Source organism: Schistocerca gregaria, chromosome 1, assembly GCF_023897955.1.
Source record: "Schistocerca gregaria isolate iqSchGreg1 chromosome 1, iqSchGreg1.2, whole genome shotgun sequence".
Classification (NCBI taxonomy): domain Eukaryota; kingdom Metazoa; phylum Arthropoda; class Insecta; order Orthoptera; family Acrididae; genus Schistocerca; species Schistocerca gregaria.
In genome coordinates, this window is record NC_064920.1 from 27,280,980 (window position 1) to 27,297,239 (window position 16,260).

A 16,260-nucleotide genomic window follows, 5' to 3' on the forward strand; every position below is an offset into this window, starting at 1 on the left:
ATTCTGTAATCTGTGGACTATCAAAGTGTTGATGAAACACAGAAATTGCATCGAGATTGAATACAACAGTCACCATGCGCACTTTCCTCCATGGGAGTAATGTCTCAAACAGTCTACGCTTTGATCGGTCCCTGGAAGACCAGTAGTAGTTTCCGATGCACATCTGGTGCCATTCTGTAATCTTTTGACAATCAGAGTGTTGATGAAACACAGAAATTGAATCGGAATTGAATACAACAGTCACCATGCGCACTTTCCTCCACGGGAGTAATGTCTCAAACAGTCTATACTTTGATCGTTACTGGAAGACCAGTAGAAGTTTCCGATGCAGGTCTGGTTGGATTCTGTAATCTGTGGACTATCAGAGTGTTGATGAAACACAGAAATTGCCTCGGGATTGAATACAACAGTAACCATGCGTACTTTTCTTTATGGGAATAATGTCTCAAACAGTCTACGCTTTGATCGTTCCTAGGAAGACCAGTAGTAGTTTCCGATGCACATCTGAAGGCATTCTGTAATCTGTGGACTAGCAGAGTGTTGATGAAACACAGAAATTGCATCGGGATTGAATACAACTGTCAGCATGCGCACTTCCCTCCATGGGAATAATGTCACAAAGAGTTTACGATTTGATCGTTCCCTGGAAGACCAGTAGTAGTCTCCGATGCATATCTGGAGGCATTCTGTAATCTGTGGAGTATCAGATTGTCGATGAAGCACAGAAATTGCATCGGGATTGAATACGACAGTCACCATGCGCACTTTCCTCCATGGGAGTAATGTCTCAAACAGTCTACGCTTTGATCGATCCCTGGAAGACAAGAAGTAGTTTCCGATGCACATCTGGTATCATTCTGTAATCTGTAGACTATCAGAGAGTTGATGAAACAAAGATATTGCTTCGGGATTGAATACAACAGTCACCATGCGCACTTTCCTCAATGGGAGTAATGTCTCTAACAGTCTACGATTTGATCGTTCCCTGGAAGACCAGTAGTAGTTTCCGATGCACATCTGGTGGCATTCTGTAATCTGTGGATTATCAGAGTGTTGATGAAACACAGAAAATGCATCGGTATAGAATACAACAGTCACCATGCGCTCTTTCCTCCATGGGAGTAATGTCTCTAACAGTCTAGGCTTTGATCGTTCCCTAGAAGACCAGTAGTAGTTTCCGATGCACATCTGGATTCTTTCTGTAATCTGTGGACTATAAGAGTGTTGATGAAACACAGAAATTGCATCGGGATTGAATACAACAGTTACCATGCGCACTTTCATCCATGGGAGTAATGTCTCAAACAGTCTACGCTTTGATCGTTCCCTGGAAGACCAGTAGTAGTTTCCGATGCACATCTGGAGGCATTCTGATATCTGTGGACTAACTGAGTGTTGACGAAACACAGAAATTGCATCGGGATTGAATACAAGAGTCACCATGCGCACTTTCCTCCATGATTGTAATTCTCAAACCGTCTACGGTTTGATCGTTCACTGGAAGACCAGTAGTAGTTTCCGATGAACATCTGGTGGCATTCTGTAATCTGTGGACTATCAGAGTGTTGATGAAACACAGAAATTGCCTCGGAATTGAATACAACAGTCACCATGCGCACTTTCCGCCACGGGAGTAATGTCTCAAACAGTCTACGTTTTGATCGTTCCCTGGAAGACCAGTAGTAGTTTCCGATGCACATCTGGTGGCGTTATGTAATCTGTGGACTATCAGAGTGTTGATGAAACACAGGAATTGCATCGGGAATGAATACAACAGTCACCATGCGCACTTTCCTCCATGGGAGTAATGTCTCTAACAGTCTAGGCTTTGATCGTTCCCTAGAAGACCAGTAGTAGTTTCCGATGCACATCTGGATTCTTTCTGTAATCTGTGGACTATAAGAGTGTTGATGAAACACAGAAATTGCGTCGGGATTGAATACAACAGTTACCATGCGCACTTTCATCCATGGGAGTAATGTCTCAAACAGTCTACGCTTTGATCGTTCCCTGGAAGACCAGTAGTAGTTTCCGATGCACATCTGGAGGCATTCAGATATCTGTGGACTAACTGAGTGTTGACGAAACACAGAAATTGCATCGGGATTGAATACAACAGTCACCATGCGCACTTACGTCCATGGGAGTAATGTCTCTAACAGTCTACGCTTTGATCGTTCCCTGGAAGACCAGTAGTACTTCTCGATGCACATCTGAAGGGTTTCCGTAAACTGTGGACTATAAGAGTGTTGATGAAGCACAGAAATTGCATCGGGATTGAATACAACAGTCACCATGCGCACTTTCCTCCATGGGAGTAATGTATCAAAGAGTTTACGCTTTGATCGTTCCCTGGAAGGCCAGTAGTAGTTTCCGATGCACATCTGGAGGCATTCTGTAATCTGTGGAGTATCAGATTGTTGATGAAACACAGAAATTGCATCGGGAATGAATACAACAGTCACCATGCACACATACCTCCATGGGAGTAATGTCTCTAACAGTCTACGCTTTGATCGTTCCCTGGAAGACCAGTAGTAGTTTCCGATGAACATCTGGTGGCATTCTGTAATCTGTGGACTATCAGAGTGTTGATGAAACACAGAAATTGAATCGGAATTGAATACAACAGTCACCATGCGCACTTTCCTCCACGGGAGTAATGTCTCAAACAGTCTATACTTTGATCGTTACTGGAAGACCAGTAGAAGTTTCCGATGCAGGTCTGGTTGGACTCTGTAATCTGTGGACTATCAGAGTGTTGATGAAACACAGAAATTGCCTCGGGATTGAATACAACAGTAACCATGCGTACTTTTCTTTATGGGAATAATGTCTCAAACAGTCTACGCTTTGATCGCTCCTAGGAAGACCAGTAGTAGTTTCCGATGCACATCTGAAGGCATTCTGTAATCTGTGGACTAGCAGAGTGTTGATGAAACACAGAAATTGCATCGGGATTGAATACAACTGTCAGCATGCGCACTTCCCTCCATGGGAATAATGTCACAAAGAGTTTACGATTTGATCGTTCCCTGGAAGACCAGTAGTAGTCTCTGATGCATATCTGGAGGCATTCTGTAATCTGTGGAGTATCAGATTGTCGATGAAGCACAGAAATTGCATCGGGATTGAATACGACAGTCACCATGCGCACTTTCCTCCATGGGAGTAATGTCTCAAACAGTCTACGCTTTGATCGATCCCTGGAAGACAAGAAGTAGTTTCCGATGCACATCTGGTGGCATTCTGTAATCTGTAGACTATCAGAGAGTTGATGAAACAAAGATATTGCTTCGGGATTGAATACAACAGTCACCATGCGCACTTTCCTCAATGGGAGTAATGTCTCTAACAGTCTAAGATTTGATCGTTCCCTGGAAGACCAGTAGTAGTTTCCGATGCACATCTGGTGGCATTCTGTAATCTGTGGATTATCAGAGTGTTGATGAAACACAGAAAATGCATCGGTATAGAATACAACAGTCACCATGCGCTCTTTCCTCCATGGGAGTAATGTCTCTAACAGTCTAGGCTTTGATCGTTCCCTAGAAGACCAGTAGTAGTTTCCGATGCACATCTGGATTCTTTCTGTAATCTGTGGACTATAAGAGTGTTGATGAAACACAGAAATTGCATCGGGATTGAATACAACAGTTACCATGCGCACTTTCATCCATGGGAGTAATGTCTCAAACAGTATACGCATTGATCGTTCCCTGGAAGACCAGTAGTACTTTCCGATGCACATCTGGAGGCATTCTGATATCTGTGGACTAACTGAGTGTTGACGAAACACAGAAATAGCATCGGGATTGAATACAAGAGTCACCATGCGCACTTTCCTCCATGATTGTAATTCTCAAACCGTCTACGCTTTGATCGTTCACTGGAAGACCAGTAGTAGTTTCCGATGAACATCTGGTGGCATTCTGTAATCTGTGGACTATCAGAGTGTTGATGAAACACAGAAATTGCCTCGGAATTGAATACAACAGTCACCATGCGCACTTTCCGCCACGGGAGTAATGTCTCAAACAGTCTACGTTTTGATCGTTCCCTGGAAGACCAGTAGTAGTTTCCGATGCACATCTGGTGGCGTTATGTAATCTGTGGACTATCAGAGTGTTGATGAAACACAGGAATTGCATCGGGAATGAATACAACAGTCACCATGCGCACTTTCCTCCATGGGAGTAATGTCTCTAACAGTCTAGGCTTTGATCGTTCCCTAGAAGACCAGTAGTAGTTTCCGATGCACATCTGGATTCTTTCTGTAATCTGTGGACTATAAGAGTGTTGATGAAACACAGAAATTGCGTCGGGATTGAATACAACAGTTACCATGCGCACTTTCATCCATGGGAGTAATGTCTCAAACAGTCTACGCTTTGATCGTTCCCTGGAAGACCAGTAGTAGTTTCCGATGCACATCTGGAGGCATTCTGATATCTGTGGACTAACTGAGTGTTGACGAAACACAGAAATTGCATCGGGATTGAATACAACAGTCACCATGCGCACTTACGTCCATGGGAGTAATGTCTCTAACAGTCTACGCTTTGATCGTTCCCTGGAAGACCAGTAGTACTTCTCGATGCACATCTGAAGGGTTTCCGTAAACTGTGGACTATAAGAGTGTTGATGAAGCACAGAAATTGCATCGGGATTGAATACAACAGTCACCATGCGCACTTTCCTCCATGGGAGTAATGTATCAAAGAGTTTACGCTTTGATCGTTCCCTGGAAGGCCAGTAGTAGTTTCCGATGCACATCTGGAGGCATTCTGTAATCTGTGGAGTATCAGATTGTTGATGAAACACAGAAATTGCATCGGGAATGAATACAACAGTCACCATGCACACTTACCTCCATGGGAGTAATGTCTCTAACAGTCTACGCTTTGATCGTTCCCTGGAAGACCAGTAGTAGTTTCCGATGAACATCTGGTGGCATTCTGTAATCTGTGGACTATCAGAGTGTTGATGAAACACAGAAATTGAATCGGAATTGAATACAACAGTCACCATGCGCACTTTCCTCCACGGGAGTAATGTCTCAAACAGTCTATACTTTGATCGTTACTGGAAGACCAGTAGAAGTTTCCGATGCAGGTCTGGTTGGATTCTGTAATCTGTGGACTATCAGAGTGTTGATGAAACACAGAAATTGCCTCGGGATTGAATACAACAGTAACCATGCGTACTTTTCTTTATGGGAATAATGTCTCAAACAGTCTACGCTTTGATCGCTCCTAGGAAGACCAGTAGTAGTTTCCGATGCACATCTGAAGGCATTCTGTAATCTGTGGACTAGCAGAGTGTTGATGAAACACAGAAATTGCATCGGGATTGAATACAACTGTCAGCATGCGCACTTCCCTCCATGGGAATAATGTCACAAAGAGTTTACGATTTGATCGTTCCCTGGAAGACCAGTAGTAGTCTCCGATGCATATCTGGAGGCATTCTGTAATCTGTGGAGTATCAGATTGTCGATGAAGCACAGAAATTGCATCGGGATTGAATACGACAGTCACCATGCGCACTTTCCTCCATGGGAGTAATGTCTCAAACAGTCTACGCTTTGATCGATCCCTGGAAGACAAGAAGTAGTTTCCGATGCACATCTGGTGGCATTCTGTAATCTGTAGACTATCAGAGAGTTGATGAAACAAAGATATTGCTTCGGGATTGAATACAACAGTCACCATGCGCACTTTCCTCAATGGGAGTAATGTCTCTAACAGTCTACGATTTGATCGTTCCCTGGAAGACCAGTAGTAGTTTCCGATGCACATCTGGAGGCATTCTGATATCTGTGGACTAACTGAGTGTTGACGAAACACAGAAATAGCATCGGGATTGAATACAAGAGTCACCATGCGCACTTTCCTCCATGATTGTAATTCTCAAACCGTCTACGCTTTGATCGTTCACTGGAAGACCAGTAGTAGTTTCCGATGAACATCTGGTGGCATTCTGTAATCTGTGGACTATCAGAGTGTTGATGAAACACAGAAATTGCCTCGGAATTGAATACAACAGTCACCATGCGCACTTTCCGCCACGGGAGTAATGTCTCAAACAGTCTACGTTTTGATCGTTCCCTGGAAGACCAGTAGTAGTTTCCGATGCACATCTGGTGGCGTTATGTAATCTGTGGACTATCAGAGTGTTGATGAAACACAGGAATTGCATCGGGAATGAATACAACAGTCACCATGCGCACTTTCCTCCATGGGAGTAATGTCTCTAACAGTCTAGGCTTTGATCGTTCCCTAGAAGACCAGTAGTAGTTTCCGATGCACATCTGGATTCTTTCTGTAATCTGTGGACTATAAGAGTGTTGATGAAACACAGAAATTGCGTCGGGATTGAATACAACAGTTACCATGCGCACTTTCATCCATGGGAGTAATGTCTCAAACAGTCTACGCATTGATCGTTCCCTGGAAGACCAGTAGTAGTTTCCGATGCACATCTGGAGGCATTCTGATATCTGTGGACTAACTGAGTGTTGACGAAACACAGAAATTGCATCGGGATTGAATACAACAGTCACCATGCGCACTTACGTCCATGGGAGTAATGTCTCTAACAGTCTACGCTTTGATCGTTCCCTGGAAGACCAGTAGTACTTCTCGATGCACATCTGAAGGGTTTCCGTAAACTGTGGACTATAAGAGTGTTGATGAAGCACAGAAATTGCATCGGGATTGAATACAAAAGTCACCATGCGCACTTTCCTCCATGGGAGTAATGTATCAAAGAGTTTACGCTTTGATCGTTCCCTGGAAGGCCAGTAGTAGTTTCCGATGCACATCTGGAGGCATTCTGTAATCTGTGGAATATCAGATTGTTGATGAAACACAGAAATTGCATCGGGAATGAATACAACAGTCACCATGCACACTTACCTCCATGGGAGTAATGTCTCTAACAGTCTACGCTTTGATCGTTCCCTGGAAGACCAGTAGTAGTTTCCGATGAACATCTGGTGGCATTCTGTAATCTGTGGACTATCAGAGTGTTGATGAAACACAGAAATTGAATCGGAATTGAATACAACAGTCACCATGCGCACTTTCCTCCACGGGAGTAATGTCTCAAACAGTCTATACTTTGATCGTTACTGGAAGACCAGTAGAAGTTTCCGATGCAGGTCTGCTTGGATTCTGTAATCTGTGGACTATCAGAGTGTTGATGAAACACAGAAATTGCCTCGGGATTGAATACAACAGTAACCGTGCGTACTTTTCTTTATGGGAATAATGTCTCAAACAGTCTACGCTTTGATCGTTCCTAGGAAGACCAGTAGTAGTTTCCGATGCACATCTGAAGGCATTCTGTAATCTGTGGACTAGCAGAGTGTTGATGAAACACAGAAATTGCATCGGGATTGAATACAACTGTCAGCATGCGCACTTCCCTCCATGGGAATAAAGTCACAAAGAGTTTACGATTTGATCGTTCCCTGGAAGACCAGTAGTAGTCTCCGATGCATATCTGGAGGCATTCTGTAATCTGTGGAGTATCAGATTGTCGATGAAGCACAGAAATTGCATCGGGATTGAATACGACAGTCACCATGCGCACTTTCCTCCATGGGAGTAATGTCTCAAACAGTCTACGCTTTGATCGATCCCTGGAAGACAAGAAGTAGTTTCCGATGCACATCTGGTGGCATTCTGTAATCTGTAGACTATCAGAGAGTTGATGAAACAAAGATATTGCTTCGGGATTGAATACAACAGTCACCATGCGCACTTTCCTCAATGGGAATGTCTCTAACAGTCTACGATTTGATCGTTCCCTGGAAGACCAGTAGTAGTTTCCGATGCACATCTGGTGGCATTCTGTAATCTGTGGATTATCAGAGTGTTGATGAAACACAGAAAATGCATCGGTATAGAATACAACAGTCACCATGCGCTCTTTCCTCCATGGGAGTAATGTCTCTAACAGTCTAGGCTTTGATCGTTCCCTAGAAGACCAGTAGTAGTTTCCGATGCACATCTGGATTCTTTCTGTAATCTGTGGACTATAAGAGTGTTGATGAAACACAGAAATTGCATCGGGATTGAATACAACAGTCACCATGCGCACTTTCATCCATGGGAGTAATGTCTCAAACAGTCTACGCTTTGATCGTTCCCTGGAAGACCAGTAGTAGTTTCCGATGCACATCTGGAGGCATTCTGATATCTGTGGACTAACTGAGTGTTGACGAAACACAGAAATTGCATCGGGATTGAATACAAGAGTCACCATGCGCACTTTCCTCCATGATTGTAATTCTCAAACCGTCTACGCTTTGATCGTTCACTGGAAGACCAGTAGTAGTTTCCGATGAACATCTGGTGGCATTCTGTAATCTGTGGACTATCAGAGTGTTGATGAAACACAGAAATTGCCTCGGAATTGAATACAACAGTCACCATGCGCACTTTCCGCCACGGGAGTAATGTCTCAAACAGTCTACGTTTTGATCGTTCCCTGGAAGACCAGTAGTAGTTTCCGATGCACATCTGGTGGCATTATGTAATCTGTGGACTATCAGAGTGTTGATGAAACACAGGAATTGCATCGGGAATGAATACAACAGTCACCATGCGCACTTTCCTCTATGGGAGTAATGTCTCTAACAGTCTAGGCTTTGATCGTTCCCTAGAAGACCAGTAGTAGTTTCCGATGCACATCTGGATTCTTTCTGTAATCTGTGGACTATAAGAGTGTTGATGAAACACAGAAATTGCGTCGGGATTGTATACAACAGTTACCATGCGCACTTTCATCCATGGGAGTAATGTCTCAAACAGTCTACGCTTTGATCGTTCCCTGGAAGACCAGTAGTAGTTTCCGATGCACATCTGGAGGCATTCTGATATCTGTGGACTAACTGAGTGTTGACGAAACACAGAAATTGCATCGGGATTGAATACAACAGTCACCATGCGCACTTACGTCCATGGGAGTAATGTCTCTAACAGTCTACGCTTTGATCGTTCCCTGGAAGACCAGTAGTACTTCTCGATGCACATCTGAAGGGTTTCCGTAAACTGTGGACTATAAGAGTGTTGATGAAGCACAGAAATTGCATCGGGATTGAATACAACAGTCACCATGCGCACTTTCCTCCATGGGAGTAATGTATCAAAGAGTTTACGCTTTGATCGTTCCCTGGAAGGCCAGTAGTAGTTTCCGATGCACATCTGGAGGCATTCTGTAATCTGTGGAGTATCAGATTGTTGATGAAACACAGAAATTGCATCGGGAATGAATACAACAGTCACCATGCACACTTACCTCCATGGGAGTAATGTCTCTAACAGTCTACGCTTTGATCGTTCCCTGGAAGACCAGTAGTACTTCCCGATGCACATCTGGAGGCTTTCCGTAAACTGTGTATTATAAGAGTGTTGATGAAGCACAAAAGGTGCATCGGGATTAAATACAACAGTCACCATGCTAGCTTTCCTCCATGGGAGTAATTCTCAAACAGTCTCTGCTTTGATCGTTCCCTGGAAGACGAGTAGTAGTTTCCGATGCACATCTGGATGCTTTCTGTAATCTGTGGACTATCAGAGTGTTGATGAAACACAGAAATTGCATCGGGATTGAATAAAACAGTATCCATGCGCAGTTTCCTCCATGTGAGTAATGTCTGAAACAGTCTACACTTTGATCGTTCCCTGGAAGACAAGTAGTAGTTTCCGATGCACATCTGGTGGCATTCTGTAATCTGTAGACTATCATAGTGTTGATGAAACAATGATATTGCTTCGGAATTGAATACAACAGTCACCATGCGCACTTTCCTCCATGGGAGTAATGTCTCTAACATTCTACGCTTTGATAGTTCCCTGGATACCAGTAGTAGTTTCCGATGGACATCTGGTGGCATTCTGTAATCTGTAGACTATCAGAGTGTTGATGAAACACAGGAATTGCATCGGGATTGAATACAACAGTCACCATGCGCACTTTCCTCCATGGGAGTAAATTCCCTAACAGTCTACGCTTTGATCGTTATCTGGAAGACCAGTAGTAGTTTCCGATGCACATCAGGTGGCATTCTGTAATCTGTGGACTATCAGAGTGTTGATGAAACACAGAAATTGCATCGGGATTGAATACAACAGTCACCATGCGCACTTTCCTCCATGGGAGTAATGTCTCTAACAGTCTACGCTTTGATCGTTCCCTGGAAGACCAGTAGTAGTTTCCGATGCACATCCGGATTCTTTCAGTAATCTGTGGACAATCAGGGTGTTCATGAAACACAGAAATTGCATCGGGATTGAATACAACAGTCACCAAGCGCACTATCTTCCATGGGAGTAATATCTCAAACAGTCTACGCTTTGATCGTTCCCTGGAAGACCAGTAGTAGCTCCGATGCACATCTGGAGGCATTCTGATATCTGTGGACTAACGAGTGTTGACGAAACACAGAAATTGCATCGGGATTGAATACAACAATCACCATGCGCACTTTCCTCCATGGATGTAATTCTCAAACCGTCTACGCTTTGATCGTTCCCTGGAAAACCAATAGTAGTTTCCGATGCACATCTGGATAGTTTCTGCAATCTGTGGCCTATCAGAGTGTTGATGAAACACAGAAATTGAATCGGAATGGAATACAACATTCACCATGCGAACTTTCCTCCATGCGAGTAATGTCTCAAACAGTCTACGCTTTGATCGGTCCCTGGAAGACCAGTAGTTGTTTCCGATGCACATCTGGTGTCATTGTGTAATCTGTTGACAATCAGAGTGTTGATGAAACACAGAAATTGAATCGGAATTGAATACAAAAGTAACCATGTGCACTTTCCTCCACGGGAGTAATGTCTCAAACAGTATAGGCTTTGGTCGTTCCCTGTAAGACCAGTAGTAGTTTCCGATGCACATCTGGTGTCATTCTGTAATCTGTGGATTATCGAAGTGTTGATTAAACTCAGAAACTGCATCGGGATTGAATACAACAGTCACCATGCGCACTTTCCTCCACGGGAGTAATGTCTCAAACAGTCTACGCCTTGATCGTTCCTGGAAGACCAGTAGTAGTTTCCGATGCACGTCTGATTGGCTTCTATAATCTGTGGACTATCAGAGTGTTGATGAAACACAGAAATTGCCTCGGGATTCAATACAACAGTCACCATGCGCACTTTCCTTCATGGGAATAATGTCTCAAACAGTCTACGATTTGATCGTTCCTAGGAAGACCAGTAGTAGTTTCGGATGCACATCTGAAAGCATTCTGTAATCTGTGGACTATCAGAGTGTTGATGAAACACAGAAATTGCATCGGGATTGAATACAACAGTCACCATGCGCACTTCCCCCCATGGGAGCAATGTCTCAAAGAGTTTACGTCTTGATCGTTCCCTTGAAGACCAGTAGTGGTTTCCGATGCACATCTGGAGGCATTCTGTAATCTGTGGACTATCAGAGTGGTGATGAAACACAGAAATTGCATCGGGATTGAATACAACGTCACCATGCGCACTTTCCTCCATGGGAGTAATGTCTCAAACCCTCTACGCTTTGATCCATCAGTGGAAGACCAGTAGTAGCTTACGATGCACATCTTGTGGCATTCTGTAATCTGTAGACTATCAGAGGGTTGATGAAACAAATATATTGCTTCGGGATTGAATACATCAGTCACCATGCGTACTTTCCTCCATGGGAGTAATGTCACTAACAGTCTACGATTTGATCGTTCCCTGGAAGACCAGTAGTAGTTCCGATGCACATCTGGAGGCATTCTGTAACCTGTGGAGTATCATAGTGTTGAGGAAACACAGAAATTGCATCGGGATTGAATACAACAGTCACCATGCGGACTTTCCTCCATGGGAGTAATGACTCTAACAGTCTACGCTTTGATCGTTCCCTGGAAGACCAGTAGTAGTTTCCGATGCACATCCGGATTCTTTCTGTAATCTGTGGACTATCAGGGTGTTGATGAAGCACAGAAATTGCATCGGGATTGAATACAACAGTCACCATGCGCACTTTACTCCATGGGAGTAATATCTCAAACAGTCTACGCTTTGATCGTTCCCTGGAAGACCAGTAGTAGTTTCCGATGCACATCTGGTGGCATTCTGTAATCTGTGGACTATCAGACTGTTGATGAAACACAGAAATTGCCTCGGGATTGAATACAACGGTCTGCATGCGCACTTTCCTTCATGGGAATAATGTCTCAAACAGGCTACGCTTTGATCGTTCCCTGGAAGGCCAGTAGTAGTTTCCGATGCGCATCTGGTGGCATTCTGTAATCTGTGGTCTATCAGAGTGTTGATGAAACACAGAAATTGAATCGGAAAGGAATACAAGAATCACCATGTGCATTTTCCTCCATGGGAGTAATGTCTCAAATACTTTACGCTTTGATCGTTCCCTGGAAGACCAGTAGTAGTTTCCGATGCACATCTGGTGGCATTCTGTAATCTGTGGACTATCAAAGTGTTGATGAAACACAGATATTGCATCGAGATTGAATACAACAGTCACCATGCGCACTTTCCTCCATGGGAGTAATGTCTCAAACAGTCTACGCTTTGATCGGTCCCTGGAAGAGCAGTAGTAGTTTTCGATGCACATCTGGTGCCATTCTGTAATCTGTTGACAAACAGAGTGTTGATGAAACACAGAAATTGAATCGGAATTGAATACAACAGTCACCATGCGCACTTTCCTCCACGGGAGTAATGTCTCAAACAGTCTATACTTTGATCGTTACTGGAAGACCAGTAGAAGTTTCCGATGCAGGTCTGGTTGGATTCTGTAATCTGTGGACTATCAGAGTGTTGATGAAACACAGAAATTGCATCGGGATTGAATACAACTGTCACCATGCGCACTTCCCTCCATGGGAGTAATGTCACAAAGAGTTTACGATTTGATCGTTCCCTGGAAGACCAGTAGTAGTCTCCGATGCATATCTGGAGGCATTCTGTAATCTGTGGAGTATCACATTGTTGATGAAGCACAGAAATTGCATCGGGATTGGATACGACAGTCACCATGCGCACTTTCCTCCATGGGAGTAATGTCTCAAACAGTCTACTCTTTGATTGTTCCCTGGAAGACCAGTAGTAGTTTCCGATGCACATCTGGATTCTTTCTGTAATCAGTTGACTATCAGAGTGTTGATGAAACACAGAAATTGCATCGGGATTGAATACAACAGTCACCATGCGCACTTGCCTCCATGGGAGTAATGTCTCAAACACTCTACGCTTTGATCGTTCCCTGGAAGACCAGTAGTAGTTTCCGATGCACATCTGGTGGCATTCTGTAATCTATAGACTATCAGAGAGTTGATGAAACAAAGATATTGCTTCGGGATTGAATACAACAGTCACCATGCGCACTTTCCTCAATGGGAGTAATGTCTCTAACAGTCTACGCTTTGATCGTTCCCTGGAAGACCACTAGTAGTTTCCGATTGACATCTGGTGGCATTCTGTAATCTGTAGACTATTAGAGTGTTGATGAAACACAGAAATTGCATCGGGATTGAATACAACAGTCACCATGCGCACTTTCCTCCATGGGAGTAATGTCTCTAACTGTCTACGATTTGATCGTTCCCTGGAAGACCAGTAGTAGTTTCCGATGCACATCTGGTGGCATTCTGTAATCTGTGGATTATCAGAGTGTTGATGAAACACAGAAAATGCATCGGTATAGAATACAACAGTCACCATGCGCACTTTCCTCCATGGGAGTAATGTCTCTAACAGTCTAGGCTTTGATCGTTCCCTAGAAGACCAGTAGTAGTTTCCGACGCACATCTGGATTCTTTCTGTAATCTGTGGACTATAAGAGTGTTGATGAAACACAGAAATTGCATCGGGATTGAATACAACAGTTACCATGCGCACTTTCATCCATGGAAGTAATGTCTCAAACAGTCTACGCTTTGATCGTTCCCTGGAAGACCAGTAGTAGTTTCCGATGCACATCTGGAGGCATTCTGTAATCTGTGGACTATCAGAGTGTTGATGAAACACAGAAATTGCCTCGGGATTGAAAACAACAGTAACCATGCGCACTTTCCTTCATGGGAATAATGTCTCAAACAGTCTACGCTTTGATCGTTCCCTGGAAGACCAGTAGTAGTTTCCGATGCACATGTGGTGGCATTCTGTAATCTGTGGTCTATCTGGGTGTTGATGAAACACAGAAATTGAATCTGAATGGAATACAACAGTCACCATGCGCACATTCCTCCATGGGAGTAATGTCTCAAACAGTCTACGCTTTGATCGTTCCCTGGAAGACCAGTAGTAGTTTCCGAAGCACATCTGGTGGCATTCTGTAATCTGTGGTCTATCAGTGTGTTGATGAAACACAGAAATTGAATCGGAATGGAATACAACAGTCTGCATGCGCACTTTCCTCCATGGTAGTAATGTCTCAAACAGTCTAAGCTTTGATCGTTCCCTGGAAGACCAGTAGTAGTTTCGGATAAAAATCTGGTGTCATTCTGTAATCTGTGGAGTATCAGAGTGTTGATTAAACACAGAAATTGCATCGGGATTGAATACAACAGTCACCATGCGCACTTGCCTCCACGGGAGTAATGTCTAAAAAAGTCTACGCCTTGATCGTTCCTGGAAGGCCAGTAGTAGTTTCCGATGCACGTCTGGTTGGATTGTGTAATCTGTGGACTATGAGAGTGTTGATGAAACACAGAAATTGCCGCGGGATTGAATACAACAGTCACCATGTGCACTTTCCTTCATGGGAATAATGTCTCAAACACTCTACGCTTTGATCGTTCCTAGGAAGACCAGTAGTAGTTTCGGATGCACATCTGAAAGCATTCTGTAATCTGTGGACTATCAGAGTGTTGATGAAACACAGAAATATCATCGGGATTGAATACAACAGTCACCATGCCACTTCCCTCCATGGGAGTAATGTGTCAAAGAGTTTACGCTTTGATCGTTCCCTGGAAGACCAGTAGTAGTTTCCGATGCACATCTGGAGGCATTCTGTAATCTGTGGACTATCAGAGTGTTGATGAAACACAGAAATTGCGTCGGGATTGTATACAACAGTTACCATGCGCACTTTCATCCATGGGAGTAATGTCTCAAACAGTCTACGCTTTGATCGTTCCCTGGAAGACCAGTAGTAGTTTCCGATGCACATCTGGAGGCATTCTGATATCTGTGGACTAACTGAGTGTTGACGAAACACAGAAATTGCATCGGGATTGAATACAACAGTCACCATGCGCACTTACGTCCATGGGAGTAATGTCTCTAACAGTCTACGCTTTGATCGTTCCCTGGAAGACCAGTAGTACTTCTCGATGCACATCTGAAGGGTTTCCGTAAACTGTGGACTATAAGAGTGTTGATGAAGCACAGAAATTGCATCGGGATTGAATACAACAGTCACCATGCGCACTTTCCTCCATGGGAGTAATGTATCAAAGAGTTTACGCTTTGATCGTTCCCTGGAAGGCCAGTAGTAGTTTCCGATGCACATCTGGAGGCATTCTGTAATCTGTGGAGTATCAGATTGTTGATGAAACACAGAAATTGCATCGGGAATGAATACAACAGTCACCATGCACACTTACCTCCATGGGAGTAATGTCTCTAACAGTCTACGCTTTGATCGTTCCCTGGAAGACCAGTAGTACTTCCCGATGCACATCTGGAGGCTTTCCGTAAACTGTGTATTATAAGAGTGTTGATGAAGCACAAAAGGAGCATCGGGATTAAATACAACAGTCACCATGCTAGCTTTCCTCCATGGGAGTAATTCTCAAACAGTCTCTGCTTTGATCGTTCCCTGGAAGACGAGTAGTAGTTTCCGATGCACATCTGGATGCTTTCTGTAATCTGTGGACTATCAGAGTGTTGATGAAACACAGAAATTGCATCGGGATTGAATAAAACAGTATCCATGCGCAGTTTCCTCCATGTGAGTAATGTCTCAAACAGTCTACACTTTGATCGTTCCCTGGAAGACAAGTAGTAGTTTCCGATGCACATCTGGTGGCATTCTGTAATCTGTAGACTATCATAGTGTTGATGAAACAATGATATTGCTTCGGAATTGAATACAACAGTCACCATGCGCACTTTCCTCCATGGGAGTAATGTCTCTAACATTCTACGCTTTGATAGTTCCCTGGATACCAGTAGTAGTTTCCGATGGACATCTGGTGGCATTCTGTAATCTGTAGACTATCAGAGTGTTGATGAAACA